The 25,848-nt window shown below is 40.5% G+C and overlaps 1 pseudogene; it reads right to left on the reverse strand.

Moving 5' to 3' along the window:
• Positions 1-8,780: 8,780 nt before the first annotated feature.
• On the reverse strand, positions 8,781-22,893 carry LOC114682317 (annotated as a pseudogene).
• Between the last annotated feature and the right edge of the window lie 2,955 nt (positions 22,894-25,848).

Raw genomic sequence — 25,848 nt, forward strand, 5'->3', positions numbered from 1 at the left:
CTCAATTTTGAACATCTATGCCCCAAATACAAGGACACCCACATTTGTAAAAAAAAAATTACTGAAGTTTAAACCACACATCAAACCTCACAGATTAATAGTGGGAGGCTTCAACACCTCACTCTACCAACGGACAGATCTGCCAGACAGAAACCTAACCAAGAAATAAACGAGCTAACAGATGTCATGTATGACTCAGATGGACTTCATAGACAGCTATAGAACATTTCACCCAAACACAAAAGAATATACCTTCTTCTCAGCACCTCATGGAATGCTCTCTAAAATTGACCACATACACTCAGCCATAAAGTAAATCTCAACAGACACAAAAAAATTGGAATAACCCCTTGTATCTTACCAGATCACCATGGGTTAAGGTTAGAGTTCAACAACAACATAAACTACACAAAGCCTACAAACTAATGGAAACCGAACAGCTCTCAACTGAATCACCACTGGGTCAAGGAAGAAATAAAGAAAGAAATTAAGGGCTTCCTAGAATTCAATGAAATGATTGCACACCATACCCACACTCATAGGACACTGTGAAAGCAGTGCTGAGAGGAAATTTCATAACACCAAGTGCCTACATAAGGAATATGGGGAAATCTTACACTAGGGACTTCACAGAATACCTGATACTCTCTAACAAAATGAAACAAACTTACCCAGGAAGAGTAGACAGCAGGAAATAATCAAACTCCAGGCTGAAATCAATAAAATAGAAACAAAGAGAACAGTACAAAGAATCAATGAAACAAAGAGTTGGTTATTTGAGAAAATCAACAAGATAGACAAACCCTCATCCAAACTAACCAAAAGACAGAGAGAGAATATCCAAATTAACAAAATCAGAAAGGAAAAGGAGGACATTAACAGCAGACAATGAGGAAATCCAGAGAATCTCAGGTCACCCTTCAAAAACCACAAAATTGGAAAATTCCACAAAATTGGAAAATCTAAAAGAAAAGGCCAATTTTCTTGCACCAAGCATTAATTAAATACTGGCTAGGATGATGGGCTCTGGCCCAGTACATATGGTGGATTTCTAGGAAATATGCCGTGAGTCACATTTTATAGAGGCTTAAAAAGGCAAAACTACAAGGCTACTGTGTTTCCCATTGCAAGGGTCAAGCATATATCCCGACATACTTCCTGCCTGCATATCTCCCGCTCATGTGTGATCAAGCACATCCAGCACAGCTGAGTCGACAAAATTTGTTTAGGGAGCTAAAACGTGTGATTTGTTATCTCTCATAAACAGCAACCTCCAACAGTCCTGGAAGTTATCTATCCTTGGGCAGCTGGGGCTTACAGTCAACTGTGACCCTTACATTCTCCCGTTGAGTTGTATCCTGAGACAAATCCTTGACTCTGTGATAGGTACCTCTTTATATTGGGATCTGATAACCATCTGCTTAAGGGTACCCAGACAGGAATCATCTTCTGGATAAGGCATTAATGATGCAAGAGCCAACAGTAAACTGGCAGAATAGAAGGGTGAAAGGCCCTGCTATGGCTGACATTAGAGGCACTACCTAGGAGGAGCCTGGGATGGAAATGGTTATTTATGTTATCTCAGGTCTCCTCTTTTGCAGTGTTTCTTTGAGTATAGGCAGATGATAATCCCAAATTGTTTGTATAAAAACAATAATTTTCTCTTAAGGCTATACAGTAGCCTCTGTTTTACATAGAGCAGTTAGTTGTCCAGGGTGCCAGATGCAAAAGACTCACAGGCATCAACACAGACCCTGCCTAAGGTAGGGCCATGAACATAGACATGGCCCTCAACTGCAGCTTGGGCCTAGATGTCACCAGGCCCCTGAGTGGCAGCAGAGTCCACTAAGATCAGTATAGTCTCAGTGACACTGTGGCCCTCAGACAACAACATGGCTTCAGGTGGTAGCCCAGATCCCAAGAATCCACATAGCCTTCGGTGGTAACATGTGCCATGGAGATAATCACAGATCCTGTGTGAGATAGGGACATGGACCCATAGATGTCCCTCTGCACCAGCACAGGTCCAGATATCACATGGACATCATGGGTGGCAGCATAGGCCACCCACATCAGCCTGTTCCTCACCACCTTTGTGTCTTCAGTTCCCCTTCTTTCCACAGTGCATGATCCATTCTGCTTCTCCTCTCCCATTTCTCCATCACATACCTGTTCATTGTGTGGCATCCACTTGTCCAGGGTACAGGTTGCCATGCAGACCTGTGGTTGTCTTCTGCTCACTGGGGGGCATCAGGTGGGCCTGACTCTATTATATATATATATATATATATATATATATATATATATGTGTGTGTGTGTGTGTGTGTGTGTGTGTGTGTGTGTGTGTGTGTGTGTATTTAAAGTGCAACTTCCATTTTTTTTCCCAAGGTGTTTTTTCTTCTGTTCTTATGAACCCATCTCTTCACATAGGCTTTGGAGAAGGTCATGGTGCAGCAACAGTAGGTATAAATAGTGGTGGAGGTGTTTGGTCTTTCCTGACTTCAGGAGATTGATTTCTGACCACCTTGCTATGAACGGCACAGCTCATACAATAATACAGTTGGGCATAGAGTTTGGTAAACACATGAGTGTGAAAGACACTTGCTTTGGATATGTACCTACAGCAGTGGCCTCTATAATGTTTCCAGCGATGAACTTCTATTTATTTACATACCAACCAAAGTTTTCCCTCCCTCCTCTGTTCCCATTCCCTCCCCCCACCTCCTGTCTATGCCCCCATTCACTTCTCCTCCATTCAGAAAGGGGTAGTGTCAGGAGTGATATCACAAACTACTGTGGGCCATAATGCAGTCACAGCAGATAGCAATTGATAATTCAGATGTCAATCCTCCAGACAAATGATTCTCTGATGGAGGAACCCTGTCAGGCAAGGCTTGCAAGGCCACCGACTCTGAAAACTGTTGTTCCTGTCTGTAATTTCAATTGTGCAGAAACAGCTGTGGCATCTTCCCAATCCTGCACTAATTTTATATGACGTCTGTAATCTCTTGATCACATCTCAATCTTATGGGCACTTATATTTGTGGATGGACAGGAAGATGACTTCCCATTAAGCTGTATAATTTTTATTTTATTTTATTTTACAATACCATTCAGTTCTACATATCAGCCACGGGTTCCCCTATTCTCCCCCTGCCACCCCCTCCCCTTACCCCCACCCCACCCCCCATTCCCACCTCCTCCAGGGCAAATCCTCCCCCCAGGACTGCGATCAACCTGGTAGACTCAGTCCAGGCAGGTCCGGTCCCTTCCTCCCAGCCTGAGCCAAGTGTCCCTGCATAAGCTCCACGTTTCAAACAGCCAGCTCATGCAATGAGCACAGGACCCGGTACCACTGCCTGGTTGCCTCCCAAACTGATCAAGCCAATCAACTGTCTCACCTATTCAGAGGGCCTGATCCAGCTGGGGGCCCATCAAGCTGTATAATTTTGATGAATAGAAATATACTAAGATATGCTTCATAACTAGATCTATTGTCCCATGTGGACTGTAATATATATATTTATGGGAATTTGTAAAAGGCAGAATAAAGAGCAGAAGAATAAAGAGTATGACCCTCAGATATGTATGAAGTTATCTTCCCATCTCTGCTTCTGAGAAGCATTTCTCTGAGTACTCTGGGTAGTAGCACTAAGGGCTGGACCCCCAGGCTGCTAAATGGCAGGCCTCCCATCAGAGTCAACAAACCATGTCATGTCACCTTGAAGCAGGACAAGCTCCTCCACCTGCATCAAGGCTGGGCAAGGCATTCTTGCTTGGGGAATAGGTTCCATAAAGCCAGCTCATGTACAAAGGAGAGGTCCTGATCTCACAGATAGCAGCCTACAAACAGAACAAGCCATACAACTGTCACCCACATGCAGAAGGCCTAGGTCAGTCCCATGTAGGCTCCTTAGCTGTCAGTCCATAGTCTATGAGCTCCCTTTAGATCAGGTCAGCTCTCTCTATTGGTCTCCCCTGAGAAAGAAATCAGAGAAACATCACCCTTTACAGTAGCCACAAATAATATAAAATACTTTGGGGTAACTCTAACTAAGCAAGTGAAAGACCTGTATGACAAGAATTTTAAATCTCTGAAGAAGAAATTGAAGAAGATACCAGAAAATGGAAGGATCTCCCATGATCATGGATAGGTAGGATTTGATTGGCTTTGAAAATTATAAATTTATAAACTCAAGATCCATTTGCTTTTGGGATACCATCTTACAAGGACTCCAATTTGCAATAAGGCTCATTAAGTAAGGGAATGGCTCAATTGCCTTTAGCCTACTGGCTATGGGTGGGTTAGGACTTCTGTTGGTCTTTCCTGTGTCGAACATACAGATTGCAAGCCCAGTGACACTTTGAGATCTTTGGCAGTAGTTAACTCTGCAGCTCGCACATGATTGAGCCTGTACGACAGTGAGTATTCAGAGACTGGTAATGCCTAGGGGCACTCACCAACCTAAGACAGAGTGGCTGTGTGGCCTGGGCAGGTGTCTCCATGATGAGTAAGATGACCTGCTGACATCCCACGCAACCCAAGTCAGAAGCTCATTTTCTAGCAAAAGGGGGACCTGTAGGGCCCTAGCCTCCGTTTTGGGTAACTGTTGTCTTGCTTGCGGACCTTGACCTTGATATCCTCCCAGTGCTAATTCCCTCTCTGGTTCCACCCTCCTGAATGCTTAAGGGAAGTTCCTTGTCTGTGTATCCTACATAATGGGCATTAACAGCTTAGATGCAAGATTGTAAAACATCGGTAGTGAACTTCTGCCCTCAGGGGTTCTCCCATTGTTCTATAAGCCTGTATTTAAGACCTCCTCCCTCCTTTAATAAACGGCATTTGGCAAAAAACAAAAAATAAAAAAAAGTAACACACCTAAAAAAAAGGTAGATTATTAAATCTACTTTAAAACTAAAAGCAACTATCAGTTTTAAATAAATTACATTGGTATGGATTCTTATTAAAAAAAACAACCCCCCCCCAAAAAAAAAACACAGTAAAAATGGCAATCTTACCAAAAGCAATCTACAGATTCAATGCAATCCCCATCAAAATCCCAACACAATTCTTCACAGACCCGGAAATAACAATATTCGACTTCATATGGAATAACAAAAAACCGAGGATAGCTAAAAGAATTCTGTATAATAAAACAACCTCTGGAGGCATCACAATCCCTGACCTCAAGCTCTACTATAGAGCTATCGTAATAAAAACAGTTTGGTATTGGCATAAAAACCAACATACAGACCAATGGAATCAAGTTGAAGACCCTGACATTAACCCACACACCTATGAACACCTGCTTTTTGACAAAGAAGCCAAAATTGTACAATGGAAAAAAGAAAGCATCTCCAACAAATGGTGCTGGCATAACTGGATGTCAAAGTATAGAAGAATTCCAATAGATCCATATCTGTTGCCATTCACAAAACTCAAGTCCAAGTGGATCAAAAGCCTGAACATAAATCCAGTTACACTGAACCTGACAGAAGAGAAAGTAGGAAGTAGTCTTGAATGCATTGGCACCGGAGACCACTTCCTAAATATAACACCAGTAGCATATATTTCTTTTTTATGACTGAATATACCTTCTCTTTTCTCTCCCAAGCCTATGCATATTTTTAAACACACTGTGTACCATTTAGACTTTTTGTTTTGTCTGAATCTGTCTTTACTGTATATTTCTATTTTTTTTTCTGACCACACAAGCCTTTAAACTGCTAAGCAGTTGTGGCTAGGACCGAAGTCTTGGATTTGGTGAATGACTCTGCAAATTCATTGGTTCTGAGTGCCTTGCTTCATGGTGGATGTATCATCAGGAGTTAACACACCAACTATGGGGAGTTTTTGGTTCCACACTGCCTCTGAGTAGTGTGCCACCCTTTGCTCATAAACCCCATTTAAGTGTTTGGTAGCACAGCCTCTTAAAAAAGCCCCATGATTTTTTTTTGCCACTAATGCTGAGTCTGGAAGCTGGCTTTTAAAGGAGCCTTTGTTCACCACCAGCAAACAGTCCCCAGACATCCACTAGTCAACTGGGCATCTTCTTTTGAGTCTCAGCATGGATAGCCCAGCTGCTCCAGTGCTTAGGCCCTTAGCCAACTCTTCTCATGGTCTTATGAGACTTTACAGAAAAGTCAGGGAGCCCAAGGGGAGGGACAGAGGCCATGGGTCCTCCTGATGATTGCGTGTCCTCAGGGATTACGTCTAATGAATTCTCTCCTGCAGGCAAGTAGCAACAGATGGTGCTGATCTGGACAGCTGTCCTGTCCCTGTGTCAGGGCCTTGTTCATACTGAGGCTACCTTATCTCCATGGCAACATCCATTCACCATGTGTGCTATCACTAGGAAACTGAGATACAGAAACCCCAGTGTGTACATCTGCCTCACACAGACCATGACTGACAGATAAGCTGTCTATGTACTACCATGTATCCAGTTTCTTTTCCTTGAAGCTCCTCTCCAGTGTCTATGCAGTGTGAGAAACTGGTTTGCATAGATGTTACTCTTGGCAATCAGCAGCTTGAGTGAATGCCTGTGCCAGGAAATGAAAACAAATGGACAGATTGATTTGACTTTAAGCTACCTGCCTCTGCAGAATTCTTGCAAAATTTCAGGACTTCCAAGCCCACCTACTGGACAGAAAATCACTTGTTTTCTGGCATGCCACTCTCATTTACTCCAGAAAGAAAAAGGACATGGCTTTGATTTCACCTTTCCTATAGATCATGCATCTAACACAGGACTCTCTCTGATCAGGAAGTCACTGATTTCAAACAACATAACATCTGTCTCTCATCTTACCTCATTGTACTCTTTAGAGAAGTAATGCTTTCAGAGATTGGCCTTAGATCCTGGGTATTAGTAACAATGATCTCTAATGAAGAAAGTTAGAGTCCTAAATTTCTAATCCAGATCTGCCAAACACACCTGTCCCTTCCATCCAGAGTTCCCACAAGTTCTTGCTCTCTACCAGTCAGATCTGCCTCTAAATCACTCACATGGAAGTGCTGGTGAGATGCCTCAGTCATTAACAACTCTGATTGCTCTTGTAGAGGACCCAAGTTCTGTTTTCAGCACACCCATGACATCTCATAACCAAACTGTAATTCCATTTCCAGGGTATCCAATGCTCTCTTCTGGGTTCTGTGGGCAGCAGGCATACTTGTGGTTCACAGATATACATGCAGTAAAAACAGCCATACACATGAGGAGGAAGAAAGAAAGAGAGAAAAAGAAAGAAAAGAAAGAAAGAAAGAAAGAAAGAAAGGAAGGAAGGAAGAAAGAAGGAAGCAGCAACCTACATTTCAGGAAATACATTGCTACGGCCCCTAACTGTGCAAGACAGCATCACAGGCCAAGGCAATGGTTCTATTTTAAGCTCACTTTTAACTCATAATATTCCCTCTCTTAGATCATTCTGTGACTCATCCTTTGTATTCAGGGATCATCTCAGTCATCATAAAACACCTGGGAAGATTGGCCTATGTTACGGTCTAGTTTGTTCATTTACCAGATGACAGGACCACTCCTGGTCTTATGTGTGAGATTTCTGTACACACAAGTCCCAAGGACTATTTGTGGGTGCTTCTCAGGGAAGCTAAATAGGAAGTGTTATTCTGTCCAATCTTTAGGACTTCTATAAACATCATTGCCTTCAGGGCACTGAGCCAGGCTCAGCAGTGGACATCAGTACAACTAGAGGGACCCAGTGTTGTTTGGTGTAAGGGAGGCAGTGGGTCAGTGAAGTCCACAAGAGACAATGGGCAACAGACTCCAGATCCTAGGTCTGGATTATCAAGCTCTACAGCTCAGCTTACACATGGCAAAGATTGTTTCTCCCACACAGCATAGGAGACACACCATGACTGTGCACTCAAGTCCTCCTGCATCTGCCTATGATTCATCATCTGCCTGGTTCTCTAAGGTTTGAGTGGATGTTAGAAAGTCTGACACTGGTTGAAAGAGGCCTTTGTGAGGGTCACAGGTCCTAAAGCAGGCCATTTTCTTTCTGTTGTCTGCACAACACTGCTACCCAAAGATGTCATCACAAATGACAATTCTAACCCCATGGAGATGGAGGACGGTAGGCATAAAACATGTACATGAGTACAACCTACCTGTGGAAGATAAATGGTCAAAGCCTCTCAGAAGATGACAGGCTGAAACTGTCAGAGGACAACTAGACTCTCACTTATTCATTGTCACAACTGACACAGGATCCTATGAGTGTGTAATCTGGAAATGAGTGACTGCCACCTGAAGTGCCCCATTCAGCCTGAATGTTGCTTGAGTAATTTCTGTTTCTTCATAGCTATAACTGCCTACATATAGCGAGCTAGAACTGGGACATTCAGCCACTCTTGGGTATTAACATAGACCCACCACACAGATATCTAGGCTGGCCAGGGAATCATGCTCTAGCCAAAGCACATGCAGCTAGGCCCAACATTGAGCTAGAATGGACTGGGGGGACTTCTTCCAAGACAGGCTCAGGGTAATGAAGACAGTGGGCACCTCAGACTCAGGGTCAGTGCACATATTCGAGTCCAGTGGGATTTTTTATGTGTTGTGCCAGTGATGGATCAAGGGATTGTGTATGATACATGGGTACTCTTCTGATTTGCATCCCAGCTCTGGTGGGGATCTGCCTTCTGTGCACCAGAATTTTCCCATTTCTTTGCAGGCATTACATGTGGTTTTATTCACTTAGCTCCATATAGTTCAGACGTCCTGATCATATCCCTCTCAGATAACCATTTGTATCCAGGATCAAACATCAACCTCTTCTACAATGTTGCCTCTCACCCACCTGCACAGTCCTCTTTGCTTATCAGTGGAGAGCTCCAGGTATTCTTCCAAGAGCTCTTTATCCCCAACATCATAACTAATACTTGTAGATCCTATATCTCCCTTGTCTAGAACTTGGCCACTGGGGACAATAGGATCAAAGTGAAGAAAATTACGGGCCTTGGGTTTTAGTTCCCTGAGATTACAGCATTGAGCTTTGGGTTAAGCCTTGGTTTTTATGGATAGATACAGAAATTAATTCCCAACCTGTGTCATGGACTCAACAGATCCCAATCCTCTTATGAGATTCCAGCTATGATTCTTCCTCCTCTCCTTGCATCTCCGATTTCTCCTGGCTCATCTTGGACTGGTATTGGAGTGTGAAGACGGGGTTCTTCCAGGAGGAAGGAACTTCCCAGGTAAAGAAACATTACTTAAGGTCAAGTAGAATTTTCCTCTCTGTCACTAATTCATGTATTCCTGTCCCTCCATTTGCTATCATTTTCTCTAAGACCCAGAAGGAATACCCAGAACATTGAGCCATGATAATTTTTTTTTTTACCCCAAGTGCTCCCAGATCCTGTCTTGTCTCAGCTGATAATTGACTTCTGTTCTGATTCCAATGGAGCCAGAAGAGGCAGGTGATTGCCTGAGAGGCCTGTCCTGAGTCAGGATGAAACTTATGCTTTAATGATGCTGTTTACTTAACTCTTCACAGTTGTGGACATCACAGTGTCCCTGAGCTCAGTATCTGGGAAGTGGGAAATGTATCATTCAGGGTAGATGTCTTTGAGCTGTATCCTGGCTCTGAGTGGACACCAGCACATGTGATGACCATGGCAAACAAAGAGGGACACCCACTTGGAGAATGGGGAACTTCCTATGGAATCTTCCTATGGAGGAGAAGGAGTTAACATTTTGAAACAGTGTCCTAGTTAGCATTAACTGTCATCACGAGGTCACCCAAAGTCACCAGGGAAAATAGAGTCTTGAGGCACAGGCCATACTAATCAGAAGAACAAGTGTGTGACCTGCCTACCAGGCATACTGCCTCACTCCCTAGATTCTGTTCCCAAAGACCCATCCCACAGAGAAAGCTGTCATCAACCACACTGCTGTTGGGCCCTGTCCCTATTTCTGGTTGACTCCTGGTGCTCAGGTACAGGCCACACCAGCAAGAAGAACTGAGATGCCCTGTTGCACTAAAGGCAAAGCTGAATGCCAGATGATGAGCTCCTGGCCTTGACATAAGCCTCTACTAGATCACAGTACAGAGTTGGGAAAAGATTTTCCAGTCAAACCACCTAAGAAGCAAGTTGCTGTAGCTATCCTAATATGTAGCAAAATAGACTTCAAACCAAAATTAATCAAAAGAAATGGAGAAAGACATTTCATATCCACCAAAGAACAAACCTACCAATATAAAATCTGAATCCTGAATACCTATGTCCCAAATACAAGAGAACCCATATTTATACAAGCAACATTATTAAACCTTAAGTCACACATTGAAACCCATGCATTAATAGTGAGAGACTTCAACATCCCAATATCACCAAAGGACAGGTTATCCAGACATAAAATAAACAGAGAAATAAAGAAACCAGCAGACATTATAACTCAAATGGACCTAACAGACATCTACAGGACAATTCACCCAAACTCAAAAGATATAACTTCTTCTCAGCACTTCATGGAACATTATCCAAAACTGGCAATATACTTGTTCAACAAAGCAAGTCTTAATAGATATAAGAAGGTTGAAATAATCCCCTGTATCTTATCAGACCACCATGGATTAAAGCTGGATTTCAGCAAAAAACAGAAACAACAAAATCCTACAAACCAATGAAAACTGAATGACTGTCAACTGAATTACCATTGAATCAAGGAAGAAATAAAGAAAGAAATTAAAGACTTCCTGAATGAAAGACTTCATTAATGAAAATGAATGCAGAACATACCCAAAGTTATGGGACACAATGAAAGTGGCGCTAGGAGGAGAGTTCATAGCACTGAGTGCCCCCATAAAGAAACTAGAGAGATCTCATACTAGTGACTTAACATCACACCTGAAAGATCTAGAACAAAAAGAAGCAAGTCACACTCAGTAGATGACAGCAGGAAACAAGCAAACCAAGGGCTGACCATGAAACACAAAGAGAACAATACAATCAGTGAAACGAAGTGTGGGTCCTTTGAGAAAATCGACAAGAGAGACAAACCCTTATCCCAACTAATGAAAAGGCAGAGAGAGAGAGAGAGAGAGAGAGAGAGAGAGAGAGAGAGAGAGAGAGAATATCCAAATTAACAAAATCAGAAAGGAAAAGGGGGGCATAACAACTTAGAAATTCTAAAGAATCATTAGGTCATACTTCAAAACCTGTACTCCATGACATTAGAAAATCTAAAAGAAATGGACTTTTTTTCAATAGATGTCAATTACTAAATATAAATCAAGATCAGATGAACAATTTAAATAGACCTATAACCCCCAAGGAAATAGAAACCATTGATAAAAGTTTCCTAAGCAAAGAAGCTCAGGGTCAGATGATTTTAGCACAGAATTGTACCAGGATTCCAAGAAGACTTGATGCCAATACTCCCCAAATTATTCCACAAAATAGAAACATAAGGAATATTTCCAAATTCTTTTTATGAGGTCACAGTCACCCCATTCCAAAACCACACAAAGCCTCAACAAATAAAGAAAATTTCAGACCAGTTTCCTTCAGGAACATAGATGCAAAAATACTCCTTAAAACACTCACAAACTGAATCCAAGGACACATCAAAATGATCTTCCACCATGATCAATCAGGCTTCATCTCAGAGAAGCTGGTATGGTTCAACATATAAAAATCTGTCAATGTAACCTACCATATAAACAAACTGAAAGAAAAACACCCATATATTCATCTCATTTAGGGCTGAAAAGGCCTTTGAAAAAAATGCAACACTCCTTCATGATAAACGTCTTGGAGAGAACAGGGATACTGGGGGATATCTTTCTATATGCTGTGAATATATGTTGTTTCCGTCGGTTAATAAATAAACTGCTTTGGCCTATGCAAGGGAGTTTAGAGGCAGGAGGGAAATCCAAGGAGAGAGACAGGAAAGAGAAAGGCGGAGTCTGGAGAGACACCAGCCTGCTGTCCAGGGAGCAACATGCCAACTGTTAAAGCCTTGGAACACGTGACAAAACATAGATTAATAGAAATGGGTTAATTTAAGATATAAGAGCTAGCTAGCAAGAGGCCTGCCATAGGCCATACAGTTTGTAAATAATATTAAGCCTCTGAGTGATTATTTTATAAGCAGCTGAAGGATCGTGGGGCCTGGTGGGACTGGAGAAAACTTTTGACTACATTTGGCTGACCACTGTGTTGGTTTCAGTTTCCACCTAAAGCCTGAGAGAACTTAATAAGAAATTCCAATATGGAGCCAAAACCAGCCTCCTACTTTATATCTCATGCAGGCCTCGAGACACTGCAATGTTCGGGCTTGAGTGCAACATGGCAGATTCCCATTTTGGTTCACAGAGATGTCTCCAAGATGTGCAGCACACTGCATGGTGGATTTAGCCTTTACTCACACAGACAAAAAGGGTTCATGGGTCAGCTGCATGCTGCCTGGTGGCAACATGGACCCCAGTGTTGGCAGGGTAAGTATGAATCTCCTGGGTACTTCCATCATGTTGAAAAGCTGAAGTGGGCAGAGTGAGCAGCCAGGGCTGCCACTTCAATCTTAGCCATGCTGCAGTTTAATGCAATGATCAGAGAAGGATTACAGTTTCACAACAAGATGGATTCACATAAAATAAACCTCTGAATGGTTTACAATGTGTACAAAAATGAATGTAGGCTTGGAAGAGAGAGGAAAAGGAGGATAGACAGTTATATAAAGAAATCGATAATTTAAAAAATAAAGTCTTTAAAGAGACAGTAAAAGTACTATGAAAGTTAAGCCATATAGAGATGGAAATTACACAGAGGGTCTGGGTTGTGTTGTCTTTGGGATTTTTAACTGGAGAGAGACATTTGATTGTAAAGGCTACTAAGTTAAGTGAACATGTATATTTTAAAGGGATCTTGACTTCAAAATTTGGATCTAAGGATATGCTCCTTTGGGAAGCAGGCTCTGCTTTTGTTTCCACAGGAAACAAGAGGCTATGGATTTGTTCCAGGTTAAGATGGATCAGATTTGATCAAACAAGACCTCTCAAACCTTAACAGATGGTATCTGTCAATAAAGGTTATAGTCAGTCTTCCCAGGATTTGATCATTATCTCGAATTTTCTCAGGATCCCCCCAGCACCCCCAATCAGCAGGAAGTAGTATAAGAAGCTATGCCCAAATTCCCAAAATATTGTTTATAAATGTTTATTTTTATTTAAAGGGGGTTGTTTATAGATGCAATCTCTTTCTCAAGAAGAAAAGGGATATAGATATGATAGGATAAAATGGTAGATTATTGAGTCTACTTTTTAAGAGCAACAATTTATTTAAAGTGTTTTACATTGCTATGGATTTCAACTTATTAATGTAAATTTGAAGTTAATTTTGTTATACTGTATATAATTCTATTCTTGTTTAAAGTACTATGTTTATGCAATATTTAAAATTGTAATGTATAATTAAGAAATACAGATTAAAAATTAGTCATCTATGATAAACTTATGTTAGTTAAGTTTTCCAGGTATACATAGATACATTTCAATTAAGTAGGTAATCTTCTAACACTTCAAAGACCTACAGAATATGGCATTTAAAATGTTTTAAGAACTTAGACTTTTCTGAACAATGAGACACATCTGCTCCTGACAGCACCACAGCACCAATTACTTTGAAGAGGATGATGGGCATAGAAGAAACTCATTATAGAATTTTCTTTCTTTATGACAAAAGTTAGTCATTGGGAAAGAAACTGCTCTTGCCTGGACTGTTTGACAATATGTTGTATAAACTGGACATTACAGGACCCATAGAAAAATGACCACTGAATTTTGCCAAAACAAGGCAAAATGGTCCTTTGGGTTTCTGCTTCACAGAGGAGACTGCCCGGCGTTCTACAGGACACAGGGAGAAGTGACTAAGAAACTCTAGGCCTATAAGCTGGAGATGAATGTCCCAACATTGTAGAAGAACTTTGGGTGACTGTCCAGGCTGTCAGCTGTCTCTATTATTTCTAGAATTATGTAAGTTTCTTGCAGTGCACTTCCTATTTACTTAGGCATTATTATATCCTTCTGGGGTCTTTGATGTTGTTGAAGACTACCTAGTATCTAGTTATAATTTTCCTTAGTTATGATAAAAGATTGATTAGATATGAAAGACTATCCAAATTAACAATGGAGGTAAAACAACAGACATTGAGGAAATACAAAGAATCATTAGGCCATACTTCAAAAACCTATATTCCAAAACTGGAAAATCTAAAAGAAATGGACAATTTCCTTGATAGATATTTCTTACCAAAGTTAAATAAAAATCAGGTAAACAATTTAAATATACCTATAACCTCCAAGAAGTTGAAACACTCATTAATATTCTCCCAATAAAAATGGCCCAGAGCAAGATGGTATTTTTAGATCCCAAAATTAAAATCATTTATTTATTTATTATTAAGATATTTTCTATTCATTTTACATACCAACCACAGATTCCCCTCTCCTCCCTCCTCTCACCCCCAGCCTTCTCACACAACCTACCCACCATTCCCACCTCCTCCAAGACAAGGTCTCCCAGGGGGAGTCAGCAGAGCCTGGTTCATTCAGTTGAGACAGATCCAGGCCCCTCCTCTCTGTACCAAGGCTGCACAAAGTGTCCCACCATAGGCACGAGGCTCCAAAAAGCCAGCTCATGCACCAGATAAGGCCCCCAAAACAGTTCAAGCTAAACAACTGTCTTGCCTATCCAGAGGACCTAGTCTAGTACCATGGAGGCTCCTCAGCTACTGGTCCACAGTTCATGCATTTCCACTAGTTTGCCTGGTCGTCTCTGTACATATTCCCATCATGATCTTGGTGTCCCTTGCTCATACAATCCCTACTCTCTCTCATAGATAGGATTCCTGGAGCTTGGCCTGGAACCCAGCCATGGATCTGCTTCCATCAGTCACTGGATGAGGGCTCTATGATGACAGGGTATTCACCAATCTGATCACCAGAGTAGGCCAGTTCAGGCACCCTCTCAACTATTGCCAGTAGTCTATGGTGGGGTCATCCTTGTAGATTCCTGGGAACTTCCTTAGCACTCTGTTCCTCCCTATTCCCATGAAATCTTCATTTATCAGGGTATCTCTTTCCTTGTTCTCCCACTCTGTCCATGTTCCAGCTCAAACCTCCCATCCCCCTATGTTCTCATGCTCCATCCCTTACCCTCCATTACCCCTCTCTAAACCCCCAGTTTACCCATGTAGATCTCATCTATTTCTCCTTCACTGGGCGATTCATGCATTCTTTCTAGGGTCCTCCCTGCTAGCTAGCCTTCCTGGAGCTGTGGGTTGCAGTCTGGTTATCCTTTGCTTTACATCTAGTATTCACTTATGTGTGAGTACATACCATGTTTGTTCTTTTGAGTCTGAGTTACCTCAATTCAGGATGATATTTTCTAGTTTGATCTATTTGATTGCAAATTTCATGATGTCATTGCTTTTCTTTGCTGGGTAGTACTCCATTGTGTATATGTACCACATTTTCTTAATCCATTCTTCAGTTGAGGGGCATCTAGGTTGTTTCCAGGTTCTGGCTATTTTGAATAATGCTGCTATGAACATAGCTGAGCATGTGTCCCTATGGTATGATTGAGCATTCCTTGGGGATATGCCCAAGAATGGTATCATTGGGTCTTGAGGAAGATTGATTCCCGGTTTTCTGAGAAACTGCCATACTGATTTCCAAAGTGGCTGTACAAGTTTGCACTACTACCAACAGTAGAGGAGTGTTCCTTATGCTCCACATCCTCTCCAACATAAGGTGTCTTCAGTGTTTTTGATCTTAGCCATTCTGACAGGTGTAAGATGGTATCTCAGAGTTGTTTTGATTTGCATTTGCCTGGTGACTAAGGATGTTGAGTAATTTCTTAAATGTCTTTTGGCCATTTGAGATTCTTTGGCCATTTGAGATTCTTCTGTTGAGAATCCTCTGTTTAGCCCTGTAGCCCATTTTAAAAATTGGATTGTTACGTATTTTGATGCCTAGTTTCCTGAGTTCTTTGTATTTTTGGAGATCAGCCTTCTGTCAGATGTGGGGGTGGTGAAGATCTTTTCCCATTCCGTAGGCTGTTGCTTTGTCTTACTGACATCTCCTTTGCCCTACAAAAGCTTCTCAATTTCATTCTGAAGGTCTCTTTTATTAATTGTTGCTCCCAGTGTCTGCGCTACTGGTGTTACATTTAAGAAGTGATCTCTAGTGACAATGCGTTCAAGACTACTTCCTACTTTCTCTTCTATCAGGTTCAGAGTAACTGAATTTATGTTGACCCACTTGGATTTCAATTTTGTGAATGGCAGCAGATATGGATCTATTTGCAATCTTCTACATGTTGATGTCTAGTTATGCCAGCACCATTTGTTGAAGATGCTTTCTTTTTTCCATTGTACAGTTTTGCTTTTTTTGTAAAAAAGCAGGTGTTCATAAGTGTATGGATTCATGTCAGGGTCTTCAATTCAATTCCATTGTTCCACATGTCAGTTTTTATGTCAATACCAAACTGCTTTTATTATTATAGCTCTATAGTAGAGCTTGAAGTCAGGGATGGTGATGCCTCCAGAAATTACTTTATTGTACAGGATTCTTTTAGCTATCCTGGTTTTTTTTCCATATGAAGTCGAGTATTGTTCTTTCTAGGTCTGTGAAGAATTGTGTTGGGATTTTGATGGGGATTGCATTGAATCTGTGGATTGCTTTTGGTAAGATCGCCATTTTTTACTATGTTAATCTTACCTATCCATGAGCATGGGAGATCTTTCCATTTCTGATATCTTCTTCAATTTCTTCTTCAGAGACTTAAAGTTCTTATCATACAGGTCCTTTACTTACTTACTTAGAGTTACCCCAAGGTATTTTATATTATTTGTGGCTATTGTAAAGGGTGATGTTTCTCTGATTTCTTTCTCAGCCCTTTTATCATTTGTAGGAGGGCTAATGATTTTTTTGAATTAATCTTGTATCCTGCCACTTTACTGAAGGAGTTTATCAGCTGTAGGATTTCCCTGGTAGAATTTTTGGGGTCACTTATGTACACTATCATATCATCTGCAAATAGTGAAAGTTTGATCTCTTCTTTTCCAATTTCTATTCCTTTGAACTCCTTTTGTTGTCTTATTGCTCTAGCTAGAACTTCAAGGACTATATTGAATAAATATGGGGAGAGTGGACAGCCTTGTCTTGTTCCTGATTTTAGTGGAATCACTTTGAGTTTCTCTCCATTTAATTTGATGTTGACTGTTGGCTTGCTGTAAATTGCCTTTATTGTGTTCAGGTATGTTCCTTGTATTCCTGATCTCTCTAGGATTTTATCATGAAGGGGTGTTGGATTTTGTCAAAGGCCTTTTTAGCATCTAATGAGATGATCATGTGGTTTTTTTCTTTGAGTTTGTTTATATGGTGTATTACATTGGCCGATTTTCATATGTTGAACTATCCTTGCATTCCTGGGTCATGGTGGATAATTTTTTGATGTGTTCTTGTGTTCGGTTTGTTAGTATTTTTATTGAGTATTTTTGCAATCATGTTCATGAGGGATATTGGTCTGTAATTCTTTTTCTTTTTTGCATCTTTGTGTGGTTTGGGTATCAGGGTAAGTGTAGCCTCATAAAAAGAGTTTGGTAATGTTCTTTCTGTTTCTCTTATGTGAAACAATTTCAGGAGTATTGGAATCAGCTCTTCTTTGAAGAACTGGTAGAATTCTGCTCTGAAACCATCTAATCATTGGCTTTTTTGGTTGGGAGACTTTTAATAAGTGTTTCTATTTTCTTAGAAATTATTGTTCTATTTAAATAGTTTATCGGGTCTTGATTTAACTTTGGTATGTTTTACCTATCCAGAAAAATGTCCATTTCTTTTAGATTTTCCAATTTTGTGAAGTACAGGTTTTTGAAGTATGATCTGATGATTTTCTGGATTTCTTCTTTGTCTGTCATTATGTATCCCTTTTCATTTCTGATTTTGTTAATTTGGATGCTCTCTCTCTCTCTGCCTTTTGGTTAATTTGGATAAGGGCTTGTCTATCTTGTTGTTTTTCTCAAAGAACCTACTCTTTGTTTCATTGATTCTTTGTATTGTTCTCTTTGTTCTATTTCATTGATTTCAGCCCTCAATTTGATTATTTTCTTGTGTCTATTCCTCCTGGGTGAGTTTGCTTCTTTTTATTCTAGAGCTTTCAGGTGTGCTATTAAGTCACTAGTGTGAGAATTCTCCAACTTCTTTATGTGGGCATTTAGTGCTATGAATTTTCCTCTTAGCACTGCTTTCATAGTGTCCTATAAGTTTGGGTATGTTGTACATTACTTTTCATTTAATTCTGGGAAATCTTTAATTTCTTTCTTTATTTCTTCCTTGACCCATTGGTGATTCATTTGGGCATCATTCAGTTTCCATGAGATTGTAGGCTTTCTGTAAATTTTGTTGTTGTTGAAATCTAACTTTATTCCATGGTGATCTGATAAGATACAGGAGGTTATTTCAATTTTTTTGTATCTGTTGAGATTTGCTTTGTGACCAAGCATGTGGCCGATTTTAGAGAAGGTTCCATGGGGTGCTGAGAAGGATGTATATTCTTTTTTGTTAGGGTGCAATGTTCTGTAGATATCTATTAAGTCCATTTGACTCATAACATCTGTTAGGTCCCTTATTTCTCTGTTAAGTTTCAGTCTGGCTCATCTATCCAGTGATGAGAGTGGGGTGTTGAAATCTCCCACTACTAGTGTGTGGCATTTGATGTGTGATTTAAGCTTTAGTAATGTTTCTTTTACAAATGTGGGTGCCCTTGTGTTTGGGGCATAAATGTTCAGAATTGAGACTTCATCCTCATGGATTTTTCCTGTGATAAATAGGTAATGTCCATCCTGATCTCTTTTGATTGATTTTATTTTGAAGTCTATTTTGTTAGATATTAGCATGCTACACCAGCTTGCTTTTTAAGTCCATTTTATTGGAAAGTCTTTCCCCAGTCTTTTATTCTGAGATAGTGTCTGACTTTGAAGTTGAGGTTTGTTTCTTTTATTCTGCAGAAAGATGGATCCTGTTTTCTTATCTATTTTGTTAGCCTGTGTCTTTTTATAGGTAAATTGAGATCATTGATATTAATGGATATTAATGACCAGTGATTGTTAATTTCTGTTACTTTTTGGTAGTAGTGTTGTGTGTGTGTGTGTGTTTCTCTTTTTTGGTATTTGTTGGTGTGGGATTATCTGTTGCCTGTGTTTTCATGGGTGTATCTAACTTCCTTAGGTTAGATTTTTCCTTCCAGTGCTTTCTGTAGTACTGGATTTGTTGGTAGGTATTTTTAAATCTTGTTTTATCATGGAATATTTTGTTTACTCTGTCTATGGTGATTGAGAGTTTTGCTGGATATAATAGTCTGGGTTGGTATCCATGATCTCTTAGTGTCTGCATAACATCAGTCCAGGACCTTCTGGGATTTCAGAGTCTCCATTGAGAAGTCAGGTGTTAATCTGATGTGTCTGTCTTCATATGTTACTTGGCCTTTTTCCTTTGCAGCTCTTAATATTTTTTCTTTATTTGGCATGTTTCATGGTTGGATTATTATGTGGAGAGGGAATTTCTTTTTTGGGTCCAGTCTATTTGGTGTTCTATAAGCTTCTTGTATCTTCACAGGCATTTCCTTCTTTAGGTTGGGAAAGTTTTCTTCTATGATTTTGTTGAATATATTTTCTGTGCCTTTGAGTTGGTTTTCTTCTCCTTCTTCTATCCCCATTACTCCTAGGTCTGGTCTTTTCATGGTGTTCCAGATTTTGTGGATGTTTTGTGTTATGACTTTTTTGGCTTTAGTGTTTTCTTTGACTGATGAATCTATTTCCTCTATCATATCTTCAATGCCAGAGATTCTCTCTTCCATATCTTGCATTCTGTTGGTGTTCCTTGCATCCGTAGTTCCTGTTCATTTACTCAGATTTTCCATTTATGCATTCCCTCAGTTTGTGTCTTCTTTATTGCCTGTATTTCAGTTTTCTAATCTTGGACTGTTTCCTTCACCCATTTAATTGCTTTTTCTTGACTTTTTTAAAAAGGGATTTATTGATTTCTTCCAATTTTTTGTTTGCCTTTTCTTCAATTTCTTTAGTGATTTCTTCCAATTCCTTGTTTGTCTTTTTTTTTTATTTCTTTAAGGGAATTTTTCATTTGTTCTTTAAAGACCTCTATCTTCTTCTTAAAATCATTTTTAAGGTTGATTTCTTCTGCTTCAGGATGTTCAGGTCTTGCTGATGTAGAACCACTAGTTTCTAATGGTGTCATATTGTTCTTTATGTTGTTGACTGTATTTTTGCACTCGTCTCTACCCATCTCTTCCTCTACTCCATACAAATCATGTCTGTGTCTTAGGGAGCCTCTGTTGGTCTGATTGATAATCTTGGTCTAATGGGAGCTCTTGGTTTAATCTGGGCTCTTAGTCTAATCAGTGATGATGGGTTCTGTGTCTCAGGGAGCAGCTCTTGCTTCAATGTACACTAGCAGGCTCTGTCTTATGGAGCAGCTATTCCTAATCAGTGCAGGATTGGCTTATGACTCTGGTTTTCATTGGTGTCACAGGGGGCTCCAGTGACTTGGGGGAGGGTGCCTAGGGGGTAGGGACCTGTTATTCCCAGTCCAGAGATGGGGCCTTACCTATTCCCAATAGATGCAGAGTGGGTTTGTGACTCTGGTTTTCACTCGTGTCACAGGTGGCTATTTTCTTCATGAGGGGACAGGGGTAGAGGCATCTGCCCCCAGATTGTTTTAGCATAGAATTCTTTCAGACTTTCTTTTTTTCATTTTCATTTGCAAATAGGATTTATTATTCAAGTTGTCCTCTTTTACTCTATGCTTCAATGAAAGTGTTTACAATATGAAAAGAAGACAATATATTAGGGTGTATATTTAAACTAATCTTATTTGAGAATTAATGAGACAATTCAGTGAGAAATGTCTGTGGTGTGCAAGGATGGTAAACTTATCTTAATCACCATAAGAATATGAGAAAAAGTATTCCCCACGAAGTTGTCTTGCTGTCTCCACATATGTGTCATGGCCTAAAAACCCATAATCACATTACATACTCACAACATAAATTAAAAAAAATCTCATTGCCATTATATTATCTGGCATGTCTGGATAATTCCTTTAGAAGGATGTACTTCAAGATGAAGGGCCAAATGGATAACTGATCGGGAAATGAAGATGCATGGAACTTCAAATAATATATACATACCCATAGCACATCTAGTTATAATGTAAAATATATAGTTGATTGGTGATTATCCTACCTTTTTACATCTCTACCAGAAAGATATGAAAATTATGCTTTGGATACACACATGATGTATTTAATGTTTCTTATTTTTTCTCTGATAAACGCTTTAACATTAACATTTTTAAAACATGTTGACAAAACATCAAATATTGGTGGTACATCATCTACCCTTGGACTTCTACCAGGTGGCTGACAAATGAGGATCATGAGTTCAAATGTATCCCAGACTAATTGCTGACACCCAACCTAGGCTGGAGAAAAAAAAATCTTAAAGCAATTTGCAAAAATATGAAAAAACGAAACCAAGAACAATAACCCACCACCCTTTTGTAGACACACTTACTTGAAAAAGTATGATCACACATTCCTGATGTTTAAACAAATAATGGACTACTTAGATGATGGGCACCCCATTCTATACAGTGTAGTAGAAAAATATCTATCTTTAAGTGAAATCACAATCGAAGATGAACAAAAGCCACAGATGACCACAAATTGAATTTGACTAAATAGATTTGCACACATTAATATTTACCTCAAATGCTGCGAAATAGAAACCACAATGCAGTGATCTCCATTGTCAGTCTTGAGGGAACATGGTATGTAATTTGCTTCCTTCAAGGGTATGAAGAAAAAGAGATGAAATAAGATTTTTTCTTAAACCTGAAGACAACTTTGATGTCTAAGTCCTTTACAAAGTCATTTGTATGAATAGGTTTTTCTCCTTGTATGAGTTCTTCCCTATTTTCTGATATCAAGATGATATTAAAAGGCTTTAATATATTTAAAGGCCCAGAGACATAGCTGAGCAATTAAGACAAGTTCATTCCAAGGACCAAATTCAGGTTTTGACAACTTTCCATAATTCATGCTACAAGAAACTCAAATGGTCTAATTTTCTAGGAACCAGAATACACATGTGCATACCCACACAAGATCACATAATTAAAATCTTTAAACAAACAAATTTTTCCTCATGATTGTTTTTGTCTTGTAAGCATTCATTCTTCTAACACAGGTATTTGGAGACTCTTTTGGCATACAAAGGCTTTACCACAATGACTACATTCATAAAGTTTCTCTGCCATATGAGTTCTTTTATGTTTTTGGAGATTACTTTGACATGCAAAGGCCTTACCACACTGATACATACATTCATAGAATTTCTCTCCAGTATGTGTTCTTTTATGTTTCTGAAGATTATTCTGATGGACAAAGACTTTCCAACATTGATTACATTCTCTCTAGTATGTGTTCTTTTATGACTTTGGAGAGGACTGTAATATGCAAAGGCTTTATCACAATGCTTATATTCATGGAGTTTCTCTTCAGTATATGTACTTTCATGTATTTGAAGATGACTGTGATGTGCCAAGGTTTTAACACATTCAGTATTTTCAGAGTGTCTCTTCAGTATGATATTGCTCATACCTGACATGTCTTCTAGAACTTTCACAATGTTCTTCAGTATTACAGTCTTCCTAACTGTAGCTTATAGCAGTGAGGTTCCTGTAGGTCTCCAACATCAAATCTTTGAATAGACTCTCCTGGGAAGGATCCAGCAAAGCCCACTCTTCCCAAGTGAAGACTACATGCACATAATCATAGGCCACTATATTCATGTTCTGGCTTCCCAGCCCAGCCATACTCTCTACTCAGTTCCCTGCAGCAGCACTTGCACAACACACAAAATCAATGGCAACCTCTATCAGACTTTCAAAGAAGAGCTAAGACAAATGCTCCTCAAACTATTAAAAAAAATAGAAACAGAAGGAACATTGCCACATTCATTTAGTGAGGCCACATTTACCCTGATAACCAAACCACACAAACACTCAAGAAATCAAAAGAATTACATATGAATTTTCCTCATGAACATAGATGCAATAATACTTAATAAAATACCTGCAAACCATGTTCCAGAACACATCAAAAAGATCATCCTACTTGTTCTAGTGGGCTTTATCCCAGAGATGCAAGGATGAGCATGACAACTAGCATAAAGGAAAAACATTTCATTGGGTGTCTTACATTTTCAGTGCGTTAGTCCATTATCATCATGGTGCAACATGGTTTCATAATGGTACTGGAGTAGGAGCTGAGAATCCTTACATTTTGATGTAGAAGCAACAGGAAATTGTCTTTCTCATTGGATGTGGCTTGAGAATATATGACACCTCAAAGCCCCTCTCCAGAGTGACACACTTTCTGCAACAAGACCACAACTACTCCAACAAGGCCACACCTGTGAAGTGCAAATAGAATAGACATTGCTGGTATAAGAATGGAGGGGTCTGGAGGAGGAGTGGAGATTGGAACAGGGGGGCTCAGGTGGAGGAAGGATGTAGGGAGAGAGCACTGGGAGAGACAACTGAAATCTGGGAACATCTCTGGGAGGAGCTAGAAACTTAGTGTAATGGAAACTCCCAGGAATCTAGGAAGCGGATCCTAGCTAAAACTCCTAATTATGGTGGATACAGATCCTGACCAGCCATCAACTATAACCTGGCAAGACTTTCACACAACCTTTGAACTACAGTTTGTCCTTTCTTCAAGATATGCTGTGGTAAAGGTGTCACAGAAATTGTGGGAGTGGCCAACTAATGGCTGGATGAAGCTAATGTTTTGATGATGTTGTTTCACTTCACAGTGTCTGTGGTGGACATCACAGTGTCCCTGGGCTCAGGATCTGGGAAGTGGGAAAAGTGAAACCCAGGGTACATGTCCTTCAGGTGTACTCTATCTAGGCCTCAGGGTCCAGCTGTGTGGGGCAGTGGACACCAGGACCTGTGGTGAGCACAGCAAACAAAGAAGGACACGTATTTGGAGAACGGGGAACTTCCTTTGAAATCTCCCTGTGGAGGGGAAGGGCTTAGCAGTTTGAAACAGTGTCCTAGTTAGCATTAACTGTCACCTTGACACAGTCCATTGTCATCTGGGGAAAAAGAGTCTCAACAGAGCAACTGTCTTTATTAGGCCAGGCTGTGCACGTGTCTGTAAGGGACTGTCTTAATTAACACAGGAGGTTCCAGGCTAGTGTGTGCAACACCATTCCTAGGCAGATGGTCTTTGGCAGCTGAGCATGAACCAGAGAGTAAGCCGGGGAACGAGCCAGCAAGCAGCATGTTTTCTGCCTTGACTTCCCTCAGTGCTACACTATGACACAGCCCCAGAAGGAAATGGACCCTTTACTCTTTCCTAAGCTGCTTTTGCTCAGGGTGTTTCTTCTCAATCAGAGTGAAAGAAGCATAGAACACTGAATAAGGAAGAGCAGATGGCACATTCATTTAAATCAATGTTCCCTGTACTCAAGAGCAGACCCTCTCAGCACACTGTGGGCAAAGAGAAGTAAGGATTTAGACACCAGTGATGGGCCAGAATGTGCATGTGCAGACCCTACATTGGTGCATTAATATCCTCCCTTTTTTTTCCCCCTCCAAGACTGGGTTTCTCTGTGTAATAGCTCTTTCTGTACTGGAACTCACTCTGTAGACTAGGCTATCTGTGAACTCAGAGAGATTTTTTTGCCTTTGCCTCCCAAGTGCTGTGATTACAGTCATGACCACGATGCCTGGCTGTGTCCTCTTCTTTTTCTATCAGGTGAAATGTTCTAGGACTTGCTTGTGCAAGACTCCTCCTGAGGATGCCTGTTTGGAACCCTGTCTAGACTCACCCTACAATAGGTGACATTTGGCATTCTAGAGAGCACAGTGAACAGAACAGGATGACTGGCCCTGCATCCCATGTGTACGGAGGGCTTCAGGGCAGGTCACAATCGACTTGTTTGTTGATCCTGCCTGCTGTAGACCTAGACATGAGATTGCAGTTCCCCCAGTGATCTCTAGGAGGTGATATCAGGATGCACATTTTCGGTCAGAAAATTGTTTCCTTGAGCCAGGCATGGTGTTGTCTAGAAGGCTGGTTTCCATCCCTACACTAAGCATGAGTTCCCTCCCTACACTTTGCTCAGACCTACTGGCTGCTTGCTTTTTCTGAGAACGCCTTTCTACATGGGGAACCCTAAGTTCCCCTCTCTCTTGGCATCTCTCATAGGGGAAGACAAGATTACTACCAGGGAATCACCTAGGCAAAGGGTAAAGGTGACCAGGAAGATCAGAGAGGACATAGGCTCAATCAACACACAGCTCAGCCAACACATAATGCTGGAATGTTGTCTTGAAACCCTCTATAGTAAAATGGAGCCCCTGTTCCTTTTCAGGAAGCACAAGTCACCTCTTCCACAACACTGAGGACATGAATCTCTTTACACAACTACTCCGGGGCCTCTCTCCTAGTTCAGAACTTTGGTGACATTAGTGAGAAAAGATTGATCTTCATCCCTAGTTATCATCCAGTTGGTCTCTTTCCAGCCTTCAGAGACGTCTCTGTCACCTTCCTCCTGGGATTTAATAAATATCACTTACTCAGAGCATGGAGAACCCAGGGCAGACAGGGTGCTCAGCTGGGTCTCTGTGTCATGAGACCTCATAGGCAGGATGGAGGTTCCCTCTAGTGCTGACAGACTCAAGGCAAGACTCAGCAGGTGTCAGCCATTGTTCTCTGAGGGCAAGGGGATG

This window comes from Peromyscus leucopus, chromosome 1 (genome assembly GCF_004664715.2).
Source record: "Peromyscus leucopus breed LL Stock chromosome 1, UCI_PerLeu_2.1, whole genome shotgun sequence".
In the NCBI taxonomy this organism is placed as follows: domain Eukaryota; kingdom Metazoa; phylum Chordata; class Mammalia; order Rodentia; family Cricetidae; genus Peromyscus; species Peromyscus leucopus.